Source organism: Papaver somniferum, chromosome 8, assembly GCF_003573695.1.
Source record: "Papaver somniferum cultivar HN1 chromosome 8, ASM357369v1, whole genome shotgun sequence".
NCBI lineage: Eukaryota > Viridiplantae > Streptophyta > Magnoliopsida > Ranunculales > Papaveraceae > Papaver > Papaver somniferum.
Window position 1 is genome coordinate 141,157,855 of NC_039365.1, and position 12,566 is coordinate 141,170,420.

General features: G+C 38.2%; 1 pseudogene; it reads left to right on the top strand.

Annotated features, from left to right (window-relative positions):
• Positions 1–7,371: 7,371 nt before the first annotated feature.
• On the top strand, positions 7,372–9,270 carry LOC113304672 (annotated as a pseudogene).
• The last annotated feature ends 3,296 nt before the right edge of the window (positions 9,271–12,566 follow it).

The window sequence follows — 12,566 nt, forward strand, 5'->3', positions numbered from 1 at the left end:
GAATCCAAGTGCCCAAGTCCAAGAGAAGTGGAACAAGTGCAACGAAACGGAGCAAAACACTCAAAAACAAGAGACAGGACAAATACCAATCTTAACTCATCCAAAATCAATAATTATCATCTTCATTTTGAAGAGAATTCAAATAGGAAGAGAATGCAAAAATAATGAGGGCATTCCGAGTTCGGACGAAGAAGATACGGCCAAAACAAGTTTACCGAATATCGACGTCAAGTATGCATACGGGTTTGCAAACGAATTTTTGTATCCTAGAGCAGTATGCAGACGGGGTTTGCGAACTTAAACCCCTGGATTTTGGTTTCAAATGATGTTATGCATACTTGGTATGTGTACCATGAAGTCTAAACATCCCGCACTAATGTTTTCAAACCTAAACATTTAAGAACCTTAAACACAGATCAAGTTAGGTAGAAATGAACAATAAGCAAGGTAGATGGATCATTATAAAAACACAAATCTTGCTCAGGTTAATAGAAATACCTTTTTAGAAGAATCCAGTTGAATTCTACAGCCTCATCGAACATAATTTGTGTGCCCTAATTCTCGTGCTTCCCTCACCGTATACATAACAGGGCATTCCTTGGTGAGGATGCACTTACAACATAATCAAGTTGTGTTGGGGTGAACAACGTCTTGCTCACCAAAAGTGACCTTTGGATTATCATGAAAGAGATCGCTTTTAAAACCTTTCACATCCAATTCTATTTTTCAAAAAACCTTGTTATGTTCCAGCATCATGGATACTGCCTTCTCCATAGTCATGGAATTTTCTGGAATATCATTCCTTTTCACACTCAAAGCATCATTGGATTTCTTTGATACCCACTTCTGAGTGCGTTTAGGAACAACCGGAACCTTCTTCCCATTACTCTCTTCTAGAATTCTCGGACGAGAATGGATTGACTATTCTTTTGCAAGTTAGTCTTTCTCCAATTGGGAGCATCGGATCTTGTCTTCGTCTTTACGAAGTTATCCTTTTGATAACCATTACGATTGTGAAAAGGATTCGTATGATGTTTATAGGCAAAACTAGGATTATCGCAGCACTGATTTCTTTGCCTAAAGGTTGGACAGTTACATCCTGTAACGTTAAGGGGATTAGTCTTAACATATGATCTTGGTTTCACAACTTCTTGTGATTCCCAAACAAGAACATCATGAAGTTTCTCATTCCTTATACGAAAACGACATCTCCTTTCCAGGTGACCTTTATTTCCGCAATAGTGGCAAACATAAGGAATGTTCTTGCCTCGATTCGTGTGTGCTGACTTGGGAGGTTGATATACTTTTCTCTTTCGAACTTTAACTTTTGGTGAAGGTATTCATTTTTTCCATCAGTGGAAACCTTTTGTTGAGAAGAATCACTAGCCTTAACAAATTTTACCTCTTTGCTAATACTTGGAGCATCTATTCCCTTATAGCCCAATCCTCGTGTATCACGATGATTTTTACTTGCCCCTAGCATAGTGGTTAATTTGCTTGAACTAATATTGAACTTTTTCAAGTCATCTTCCAACATCTTGATTTTATCAAGAGCAACAGCTAAATCAACCTCAAGGCGTTTTTCTCGAGTGAGACAAGCACTTTCTCTGTCATCAAAACTAATTTGTTGAGAGTTAAACCTTGCTTCAGATTCTGCAAGTTTATCTTCCAACAAAAAGTACTTTTGATAAAGATTATCACATTCAAGTGACTTCATACGTACGTTTTCCTCAGAATCCTTGAGGATCGATTTGTTAGAACGATTCAAAAAATAAACACCTGCGTAACATCTTCTCAATTTCCTGTTTTCTCGACATAGAGGAGTCAGAAGATGTGTGACATGAGAAGTTGTAACCTTCTTCATTTTCCATGAATCCAAAAACTTAACATACTCTGAGACTTCCTCATCAACATCTCTATCAATATCTTAATCACCTTCATCAGAAAGTTCATCCAACTGTTCTTCTAGGAGTGTTTCCCAACCAACAATTTTTGCATCAAGAGAATGTTTAGATATTGACTTAGATGTGACAGTTCTCTCAGGTGAATCCAAGCTTTTAGAATCATCTGGTAATTTCTGAACTGGTACGTTATTAGAGATAGACTCGTCCATAATCAGATCGCTACAAACACAGACTTATAAGGTCTTTAACGTGTTTTCCTGCTCTGATACCAATTGAAAAAGCGGGGGTCTAATAACACCACCCAATATTTCGCTTAGCAATCTGTATGGACAAACTCGAATATACTTTTAAGAGAATCAACAAGAATCAATCAATTAAAAGTATATCAACGAGTTTATATCTCTCTCTTGATTTGATTTACTCAAGCAGGAACTGCGAGTTCTAATCAAATGCAAGGAATAACTTGGATGGTACCAAAGACCAATAACCAAGGATCAATCAATGACAATCAACAACCAAAGGTTGGATTATTCTAATTGATGATCTAAACGCACAACCTGTATTATATCAATTATAAAGTTAAACAATATAATGCGGAAATTGAAATAACACAGACACAAGAAATTTTGTTAATGAGGAAACCGCAAATGCAGAAAAACCCCGGGACCTAGTATAGATTGAACACACATTGTATTAAGCCTCTACAGACACTAGCCTACTCCAAGATAACTTTGGACTGGACTGTAGTTGAACCCCAATCAATCTCCCACTGATCCAAGGTATAGTTATGCTCCTACGCCTATGATCCCAGCAAGATACTACGCACTTGATTCCCTTAGATGATCTCACCCACAACTAAGAGTTGCTACGGTCCAAAATCGCAGGCTTTGACAATAAACAAATCTGTCTCACATAGACAAGTCTATCAAAGGATCAATTTGTCTCCCACAGATAAACCTTAAAGGTTTTGTTCCGTCTTTTTATAATAATCAAAGTGAACAGGAACTAATTGATAATCCGGTCTTATATTCCCGAAGAACAGCCTAGAGTTATCAATCACCTCACAAGAATCTTAATTGTATGGTAGCGAAATAATATGTTGCGGAATCACAAAAAATGAGACGAAGATGTTTGTGATTACTTTTTATATCTTGCCTATCATAGATATCAATCTCAAGCCAATCAATCTGATTGTACTCGTATGATAGAAGATGCAAGATCAGATCACACAATTACGATAAAAGTAGTATCGGTATGGCTTCACAATCCCAATGAAGTCTTTAAATCGTTAACCTGGTTTTAGAAGAAGAAAACCAAAGGTTAAAGGAGAATCGACTCTAGTATGCAAACTAGTATCACACGTAAAGTATGGGGATTATTTTTGCACAATACTAGATGTCTCCTTTATATAGTCTTTCAAATCATGGTTTTTCCTTGGTCACAAAGCAAACAACATCCACCGTTAGATGAAAACCTGATTTAGATTCAAGCTAATATTTCTCAACCGTTAGATCGAAAACTTAGCTTGTTACACACACTTGACGATGCACGCTTCTAGGTTTGTTAACCGTACCCAAACGTATGCACTTGTTGGTTCAATAGTTAACCAAAAGGTTAGCCATATGAGCATTTCATATTAACCATGTTCTTCTTCACCATAACTAGTTCAAATGACTTCAAATGAACTAGTTAGAGAGTTGTTCAATTGCAAGGAAATCTTATGTACTACACAAGAAGCAATTGAAGCAAAGATGATTTGATTCACTTGAATCGGTTCATGAACTTTTATAGCCACGGTTTGTAAACTGCATTCCTTAGTCTTTTTAAGGTTAAGTTCAGAAATCATCTTCAGATATATAACCTTCTTAAGTTCGTAGACTAGATTCGCGGACTTAAGCAACTGGGAAGAGTTTACAAACTCCAGCATAAAATCTCGGCAAAAGACCTTCCGCCGGTTCGCGGATCAGTACTCATGCAACTAGTTTGTCAACTCCAGCAGAATTTCTCGGGATGAGAAGTTCGGCAGTTCGCGGACTGAGTTCGCGGACTTGGCAAAGCCGTTCTTCCGGTTTCTCTTGATCAACAAAGTTCGCAAACTTTGGTTCAAGGAATAAGACTTATACATAAATGTGTTTCCACAACAATGCTTATGTCCATCATTGGTTATGTAATCTAAAGTCTCATTTCAATCATTGAAACATTCTTAGAGGACGTTATATAATTGTTACACCATTTCTCGTCAAAGCAATTTTCAAAGTGATTGAAACATATCATGACTTTCGTCACTAGCTAGGTAAAGATAAACTTGATCAAAGTGAAACGCTTACCAACACATATTTCGAGATATAGATAGGCGAGGTATACTCGGCTCGAAATACAAAGTGTGTATAATCCAAGTCTATATATATAGCATACGACTTCTTGTCTCAAAGAATAGGAGATAGAGTAGATAGACTTTTGAGTGATAGATAAGTTCAAGTCTTCACATACGTTTTTGTCGAGAAGTTCCACTGGTTCCTTGAGTAGTTATTATGCTTATATGATGAATCTCCATGAAGTCCTTGAGCTCAATTACACTTTCTATCCTAGTCCGAGACTTAGCTATAATAGACTAGAAATCAATACTTATAGTTTTAATCACTAACATTGACAAACATGCTTGAGATAGCAACGCATGCGAGTTCGACCGAGTAATGCTCTAATAAATCTAATTCTAAGGTTGTTTATGTAATTTTAATTTAATTATGGACTGTTTATTATAACAATAACATTTTTATTATTCGTGTAGAATCATGAAAAAACAGTTCCTAAACTGAAGCACCGGCAGGGAAAATACGAACGTGATGTTAATTTTATATTTTATATTCTAACTTCACTTCACAAGCAGATTTTTTTATTATACTATATTTGTTATTTGTTATTTTTATTTTTAACAAAAAAAAATCAATAGTGGGATCTTAATAACCAAATTTGTTCCTTTTGAGTAGGTTTCTCGTAATGGAAAGACACGTCCGTTCATCCAACTGGACTAGCAAAAAATAACTTTAGAAAATTGCCAACTAAGTTCTTTCGACAATGCTCAACTTATCTATTTGGTTCTTCCAAAATAGCTTTACTACGCCAAGAAGTAACAACTGAGTTTCCATTTAGGTTCTTGATTAAGGTTTCACAATCATTTTCAATGTTGAAGTTGGTAGTCTCTTTCTTCATGCCCGTGTTGCTGACTGCAATAATCCATTGCTTCTGCTTCTTGCGGATTTGAACAAGATAAAGGTATTTCTCTTCCTCTTTCAAAAGTACTAGTATCATTTCTGAGGATTGGAGCAAAGCTAGAAGGTTGAGTTTCAGAAATTTAGACTGCATCCACATTGATTTCTTGAATATTTTGTTTTGTAACTCCTTATTGGTTACTGTTTTTTCTAGTATTACTCTTTTTTTTTGTCTAGGATCCAAGTGTATTTGAATGAATTTCTAAAGATAATTGCTGCGAAGATTGTGATTTCTCTTGAAAAGTTTTATTACATCGTTCTTTCCATATAAATCATATTTTGGTTATAATTAACTATAGGAAAATCATCATTTGGAGTTTGGAACCAATCCTTACAAATATCTATTAATTTAGTAGAATCACTGAAATGTACCGGAGCATGATTAAGACATAATCAAATAAATTTAGCGTGGGAACAATGCAGAAATAGATCTTCCCCACAAAAGAGCACTTACGATTAATGATTTTAATTATTCCTTTTAGTTTGGAGTATGTTGCTAGAGCATTTTGAACACACTTCCACACGAAGAGTTTGATACTCTGGGAGACTTCTCATTTCCATAAAGATTTCCAAAAAGATTTCATCTATATATAAGCTAGAAGGATTAATTTCATTCTCATTAAGTTTGTTGTATATGGATTTGATCGTGAATTCTCTAGAGATTGTTAACTTCCGTCTCAGGTTATGGTTTTTTTTATTTTTATTTTGAGAGATCAGAATTGGTTAGGAATAAGTTAATCTTACAGACAACTTGTTTCAGTTCTAGGTATTGGTTTTCCAATCACATATGGGGTATTTTATGCCCGAAAGAAGACATTGGCAATTGTACTTGGATACCTTCAAATGCATAGTGTTGGGCCTGTTGGCTCGTGCGTGACTAATTCAAACACAACGACCGTACTATTTGTCTACAACAATGACCATTCGACTAGATGAGAGAATGTATGCAGCTCATCGGAGATAATCCTCTCTTCCTGATTTTTTTTCTTTTCTTTTCTGCATTGAGGTTCCGAACACCTGAAATCCATCAACATTTCCTTCCTATAAAAATAAAATAAAGTAACCCAAAAAAGAAAAAGAAAAGAAACTAAAAATTTCAACCACTGACCTATTCAAAAGCATCTTGGATTCTAACTGTGGTAAAAAATCAGTTTACCGCGTTTGATTTAGACACCTAATACGAACAGTTTTGCATCGCATGCATTTGATGTTTTGTGATACTGACGTTGATGTTTTCACATGCTGGCCGCTGACACTGTGAAAACTTTAGTATGTAAAAGAAGTAAGAATATAAATGCAGAACCAACGTTATGAAACAGAATGCCTATGTTGCGTTAAAACTTATAGTGCATTCCATCCAATACCGATAAATAGGTAAGCAAAGGAAAAGTAGACAGCAAAAGTGAATTCAAAAACCACCTAAAGTAGCTAGTTATACGCCATAAAAAGCTACTGTTGATGGGGATTTCACAGTGAACAGTTTGGGATTATGTGAAGTTTCCTGGTGGTTTCCAAGTAATTCATCTGCACATTCAGTATTAAATTGGAGGGCATCTACTGATAGACCTGGCAAGTAGTTCATGCTCTTTCGGGTGGTTTAGTTGAAATTTACACAGTGTTTTACCACTTGAATGCGGTTAGAGTCTAGGACCTAGGTGCGCATGTGGGTGGCGCCTGTATAGTCTCTCGGATAAAGAAGGGTTTTCACATTTCAAGATAGTAAAACCGTTAAGTATTTTACAGATTGAGAAACTGACCAACCAGACGTGACGTGCATTCAGTAAAATCGGAGCATACCAAAATCAGAATCGTAACAGACTAATAATCGTGTGGGATAGAAAGTAGAGTTGGGTCAGTCGAGTAGTGCAGTAGTGGGCTCATACAATATGCCAGAGCTGATGCCGGGGTTATCAAATTTAATGGGGTCACCAAATTCCTATAAAGCAAAATTATTGATCACCCCTGGATTGTTAACCCCCTATAGAATTCACCAATCCCTTTAGCAGTCATGCAAAGTCATACCAAAAATGGCAAAGCCCAAATTCCGTTTCTGTGTTGCCGTGTTGGCGAAGATTTATATTAAGCAACAAATCACAGAGTTGTTTAGAGTCCTAGGTAGACTCGCTGGAATTGCGAGAGAATTGCGAAGATTTTAGAATTCCAAAATTAGGGTTCTCTCTGCGTTAGGATATAAAAACACCGACTCCCATCTTCATTAACTCATTCACGATCGGTTAATCCTGATAAAATATTTTTGGTTCTATCTCTGAGAGAGATCTTTGATCGAACAAGATGGTGAGTTACAGAGTCGCAAGAGCTTCAGAATACCTAGTAATCACTGGTTGTGGTATAGACGACATCAAACTAGCAATCCTTCAATCATTTCGATGTTTCACCAGTCAACTACACATTCGAAGTTCAAGCTATGAGTTCAGAAAAACTCTCTTTCGTGCTTCCTGCTGTTTTCACAATTGGTCCTCGTGTTGATAATCATGAAGCCTTGTTGAAGTATGCAAAACTCCTCTCTAGTCATGATCGTCAATCTAATCATGTCAAAGAACTTGTCAAAGGTGTTATTGAAGGAGAAACTAGAGTTCTGGCTGCTTCCATGACTATGGAAAGATGTATTCAAGGGTACTAAAGATTTCAAGAAAGAGGTGTTTGATAAAGTTCAGTTAGAGCTTGATCAATTTGGGCTATTGATTTACAACGCAAATATCAAACAGCTTGTTGATGTTCCAGGACATGAATATTTTTCTTATCTGGGTCAGAAAACTCAGATGGAAGCTGCAAATCAAGCCAAAGTTGATGTTGCAGAAGCCAAGATGAAAGGTGCAGTTGGTGCCAAACTGAGAGAGGGACAGACCGTACAAAACGCGGCAAAGATCGACGCTGAAACCAAGATTATTGCAACTCAGAGACAAGGACAAGGAAAGAAAGAAGAACTTAAGGTTCAGGCCGAGGTTAAGATTTTTGGATGCTGAGGTTGCTGAAGCTAATGCGGAGTTAGCTACTAAGAAGGCTAAATGGACACAATTGGCACAGTTAGCTGAGGTTGAATCCGTTAAGGCTGTAGCTATTAAAGAGGCTGAGTTGCAGAGAGAAGTTGAGTTGAAGAATGCTTTGACTCAGACTGAGAAATTGAAGGCTGAGTATCTTAGTGAAGCTAGTGTGGAATATGATGTCAAGGTAATTTAATTGATTGTTATTTAGTTACTATTTCACAGCTAATTATTGTTTAATTTATTAATCAGATTTCATAGTTTATTCGTTAGTAATGGATGTGCTGGTACCAATATCTGCCTAAATCTTGGTGAGAATATCAATAATGATGATTCATAATGAAATTTTCAGGTGCAAGAGGCAAATTGGGAGTTGTACAAGAAGCAAAAACAAGCAGAAGCAGCTTTATATGAGAAACAGAAATCATCTGAAGCTCAAAAGCTTGCTGCTGAGGCACAGTTTTTCGCCCGACAACAAGCCGCTGATGGAGAATTATACGCGAAAAAGAAAGAAGCTGAAGGAATGGTACCTGCAGCTGAAGCACAAGGAGTTTATGTTCGAACACTTTTAAAAGCATTTAATGGGAACTATGCTGCACTAAGAGATTACTTGATGATTAATGGTGGAATGTTTCAACAAATTGCCCAGATTAATGCTGGTGCAGTTAAGGGTTTGCAGCCAAAGATTAGTATTTGGACTAACGGTGATGGTTCTTCTGTGGGAGCTAATGGCGTAGATGGTTCAGCTTCAGGAGCTCTGAAAGAGATCGCAGGATTATATAAGACGTTGCCAAATTTGCTTCAGACTGAGGAGGAACAAACTGGAATGACTCCTCCCACATGGTTAGCTGCAAGTTCCGGTACTCCAAAGTGACTATGTTAGCTAGCTCACTAGATGCTTTCATGAAGGTACAAATATATATTTTAGGTTTTGATTTCATTAGCCTTATTGATCATAGTTTGAGGTTGCTTAAGATTTTAGAGGTTATCACACCTGTTCTTTTTTAATGAATATTTAGGTATTTAGGTAATGTGAACTATATTCAACTTACTTTCTAATATTACTGCGCAAACTGCCTTACAGAAATAGTTTCATTGTTTCAACATCTATATGCTTATGGAGTCTTTCTTTTTGTTAAATTAGTTGTCTCGGTATAAAATACACATCTATTTTGCGCATATTGGCATCCAATTGTGTTTGGTTTTTCGATCTTATTGTCCATAGCACCCACTGTGATTGGTGCATAAAATAAGTCAGCGCAGATGCTTTCTCTAGTTAGCTAACAATTGCCGTTGTAAACTGTTGAACGTAGCTAATATCAGGTGTAGAACTACTTTTAGAGTCATTAAAAACTGGAGACTGTTGCTTATCATTATGTATACTTGAATGTCTATTTGCCATGTCTGACTTTATTACATACAGGAACATCACAAATGAAATGAGAACCAAATCCCAATCTTTCACAAATTAAACAATACCTTAGCACCAGTATTTTGAGAGAAAAAAAGTACATAACCCACACCCCATTATACTTGTATGTCAAAAAGAAATATCATGATTAGAAGATGTAACGGACCGAGTAGCCAACCATGAAGGTGGGACCATCCCAGTTTGTTCTTCAACAGTCTGAAACAATGGTGGTAACATCTTGTAAACTCTCTGCCACCTCTTTCATGGCTCCTGAAACTGAACCGTCTATAGCATTATAATCTTGGCTATTTTTTGAAACATACCACCATTTATGGATAATCTGTTAAATGCAGCATAGTTCCCGTTAAATGCCTGTAATAAAGTTCTAATGTAAATTCCTTGTTCCTCTGCTGCGGTTACTAAACCTTCTGATTCTTTTGTTTTCGCATATAGTTCTCCATCTGCTGCTTGTTTTCGAGCAAAAAGAGTTGCTTCTGCGGCTAGTTTTTGGGCCTCAGCTGCCTTCTGGCTCTCATAGAGTACTGCTTCTGCTTCTTTTTGTTTCTTGTATAGCTCCCAGTTTGCCTCTTGAACCTGATAATTGATTACTTAGGTCAAATAAACATATTGTTGTCCAAATGCTTGTGTGGTTCTTTTTTCTTGCTTAATTGCTTATGAGAGGGAATGTCTATAAATATTATTTTAGTATTTTTGTTTCTTGTAAATGCCTACCTTAATTGCTTAATAGGGAGGGAATGTCTTAAGTATGGTCACTGCTGATCTATATTATTTTAGTGTCAGTGTCTTCTAGAGTATGATAGTTATTGGTAAACAAAGCAGGTCTATTTAGTTGGAGTAGATAATTTGTCAAAGGTAGGTATTCAGCTCTAGTTAGAATCACAATCTCCAAGTTTTTGGGGTTTTCCACCTATCCAGCTGTTCTCGTTATTATTATACGTAGTGATCCCTCGCCATAGATATGAACTCTGTTCTAGTTGTTATTATACATAGTGAGGGTTTAAGTTTGAATTGGAAATCATTTTAATAGAAACTTTTGTTCTTTTTGAAAGTAAAAATGAAAGGTTTGCCAAAAATCGAGTAATAAGTTGTTTACGTCAAGATTTTGCGAGGTTCTGCGTTCTCCCTGTTTCCTCCTAATATATTCTCTCCGTTCCTCCTAATTTGAGATAATCAAAACGATACAAGCAGAAAACTACCTAATCAGGGGTGTTAGAAAATCTCTTTATTCTACCTCCAACAGCAGTTTTGCTTCTTAGGTATGGTCTCACTCATACGGGCTTGGGTGACCCCTGCGAGTTTAGAAAGTTCATTTTCACCAAGGGGTTTCTATAACGCTGGTGAAAGCAGGGGTGAGCATTTGACCCGTAATCTGTGGATTTAACCGGGACCAACCGTTAATTTGTGGATGGATGTCCGAACCGTTCGTTAATGGGTTGGATGTGGATGGAGTTTTTGAAATCCAACGGATTACGGATCGGATCCGGATACAACTATGAAAATCTCTCCACTTAGCCACTGCGGTTATCCGGCAATGTGGGTTTTTCAACGGGCTTCGCTGCGGTCATCCAGCAACAACTTTTCGGGAGGTCATCCATCCATGGATTGCTCCCGCCGAGCACGCTTAACTGCATAGTTTTTTGCCAACTCTGGAGCCAAATGTGCTGAAAAGGCTTCGGTATAATGTAGAGGTTCCTTGTCTCCTATGAGAGCAGTATCTGACATAATCCCCCAGCATACTCCCCCATCCGAGCACAAGCGAACGACCTTTAGTTGTATCTCAACTAAAACCGATATTGTTCTCACTTATCCACTGCGGTTGTTATCCAGCAGTGTGGGATTTTTAACGGCACCACTGCGGTTATCCAGCAGCAGCTTCCCGAGAGGTCACCCATCATGTGACTACTCTCGGCCGAGCACGCTTAACTGGGAAATTTTTCCCCACAACTCGGTCAATTGAACCCATCAGGCCTCGGTGTTAGGAAAGGACAAATCCATGGATTGCTCCCGCCGAGCACGCTTAACTGCATAGTTTTCTGCCAACTCTGGAGCCAAATGTGCTGAAAAGGCCTCGGTATAATGTAGAGGTTCCTTGTCTCCTATGAGAGCAGTATCTGGCATAATCCCCCAGCATACTCCCCCATCCGAGCACAAGCGAACGACCTTTAGTTGTATCTCAACTAAAACCGATATTGTTCTCACTTATCCACTGCGGTTGTTATCCAGCAGTGTGGGATTTTTAACGGCACCACTGCGGTTATCCAGCAGCAGCTTCCCGAGAGGTCACCCATCATGTGACTACTCCCGGCCGAGCACGCTTAACTGGGAAATTTTTCCCCACAACTTGGTCAATTGAACCCATCAGGCCTCGGTGTTAGGAAAGGACAAATCATTACTTATCTTCCAATCGGCCAACCACTGCCGAATATCGGGGTATTACAATACCACCACCTTAAATTAGAGTCGTCCTCAGCTCCAGAATATATTCACAAGCACAGATCTCCGACGTTCCCTTCCCCTCATGAGAAGTACATGTCCACCGATACTGTCCATTTTTTAACGGGCATCGCTGCGGTCATCCAGCAGCAACTTCCCGGAAGGTCACCCATCCATGGATTGCTCCTGCCCGAGCACGCTTAACTGCAGAGTTTTCTGCCAACTCTGGAGCCAAATATGCTGAAAATCCCTCGATATAATGTAGACGTTCCTTGTCTCCTGTGAGAGAAGTATCTGGCATAATCCCCCAGCATACTCCCCCACCCAAGCACAAGCGAACGACCTCTACTTGTATCCCAACTAAAACCGATATTGTTCTCACTTATCCACTGCGGTTGTTATCCAGCAGTGTGGGATTTTTAACGGCACCACTGCGGTTATCCAGCAGCAGCTTCCCGAGAGGTCACCCATCATGTGACTACTCCCGGTCGAGCACGCTTAACTGGGAAATTTTTCCCCACAACTC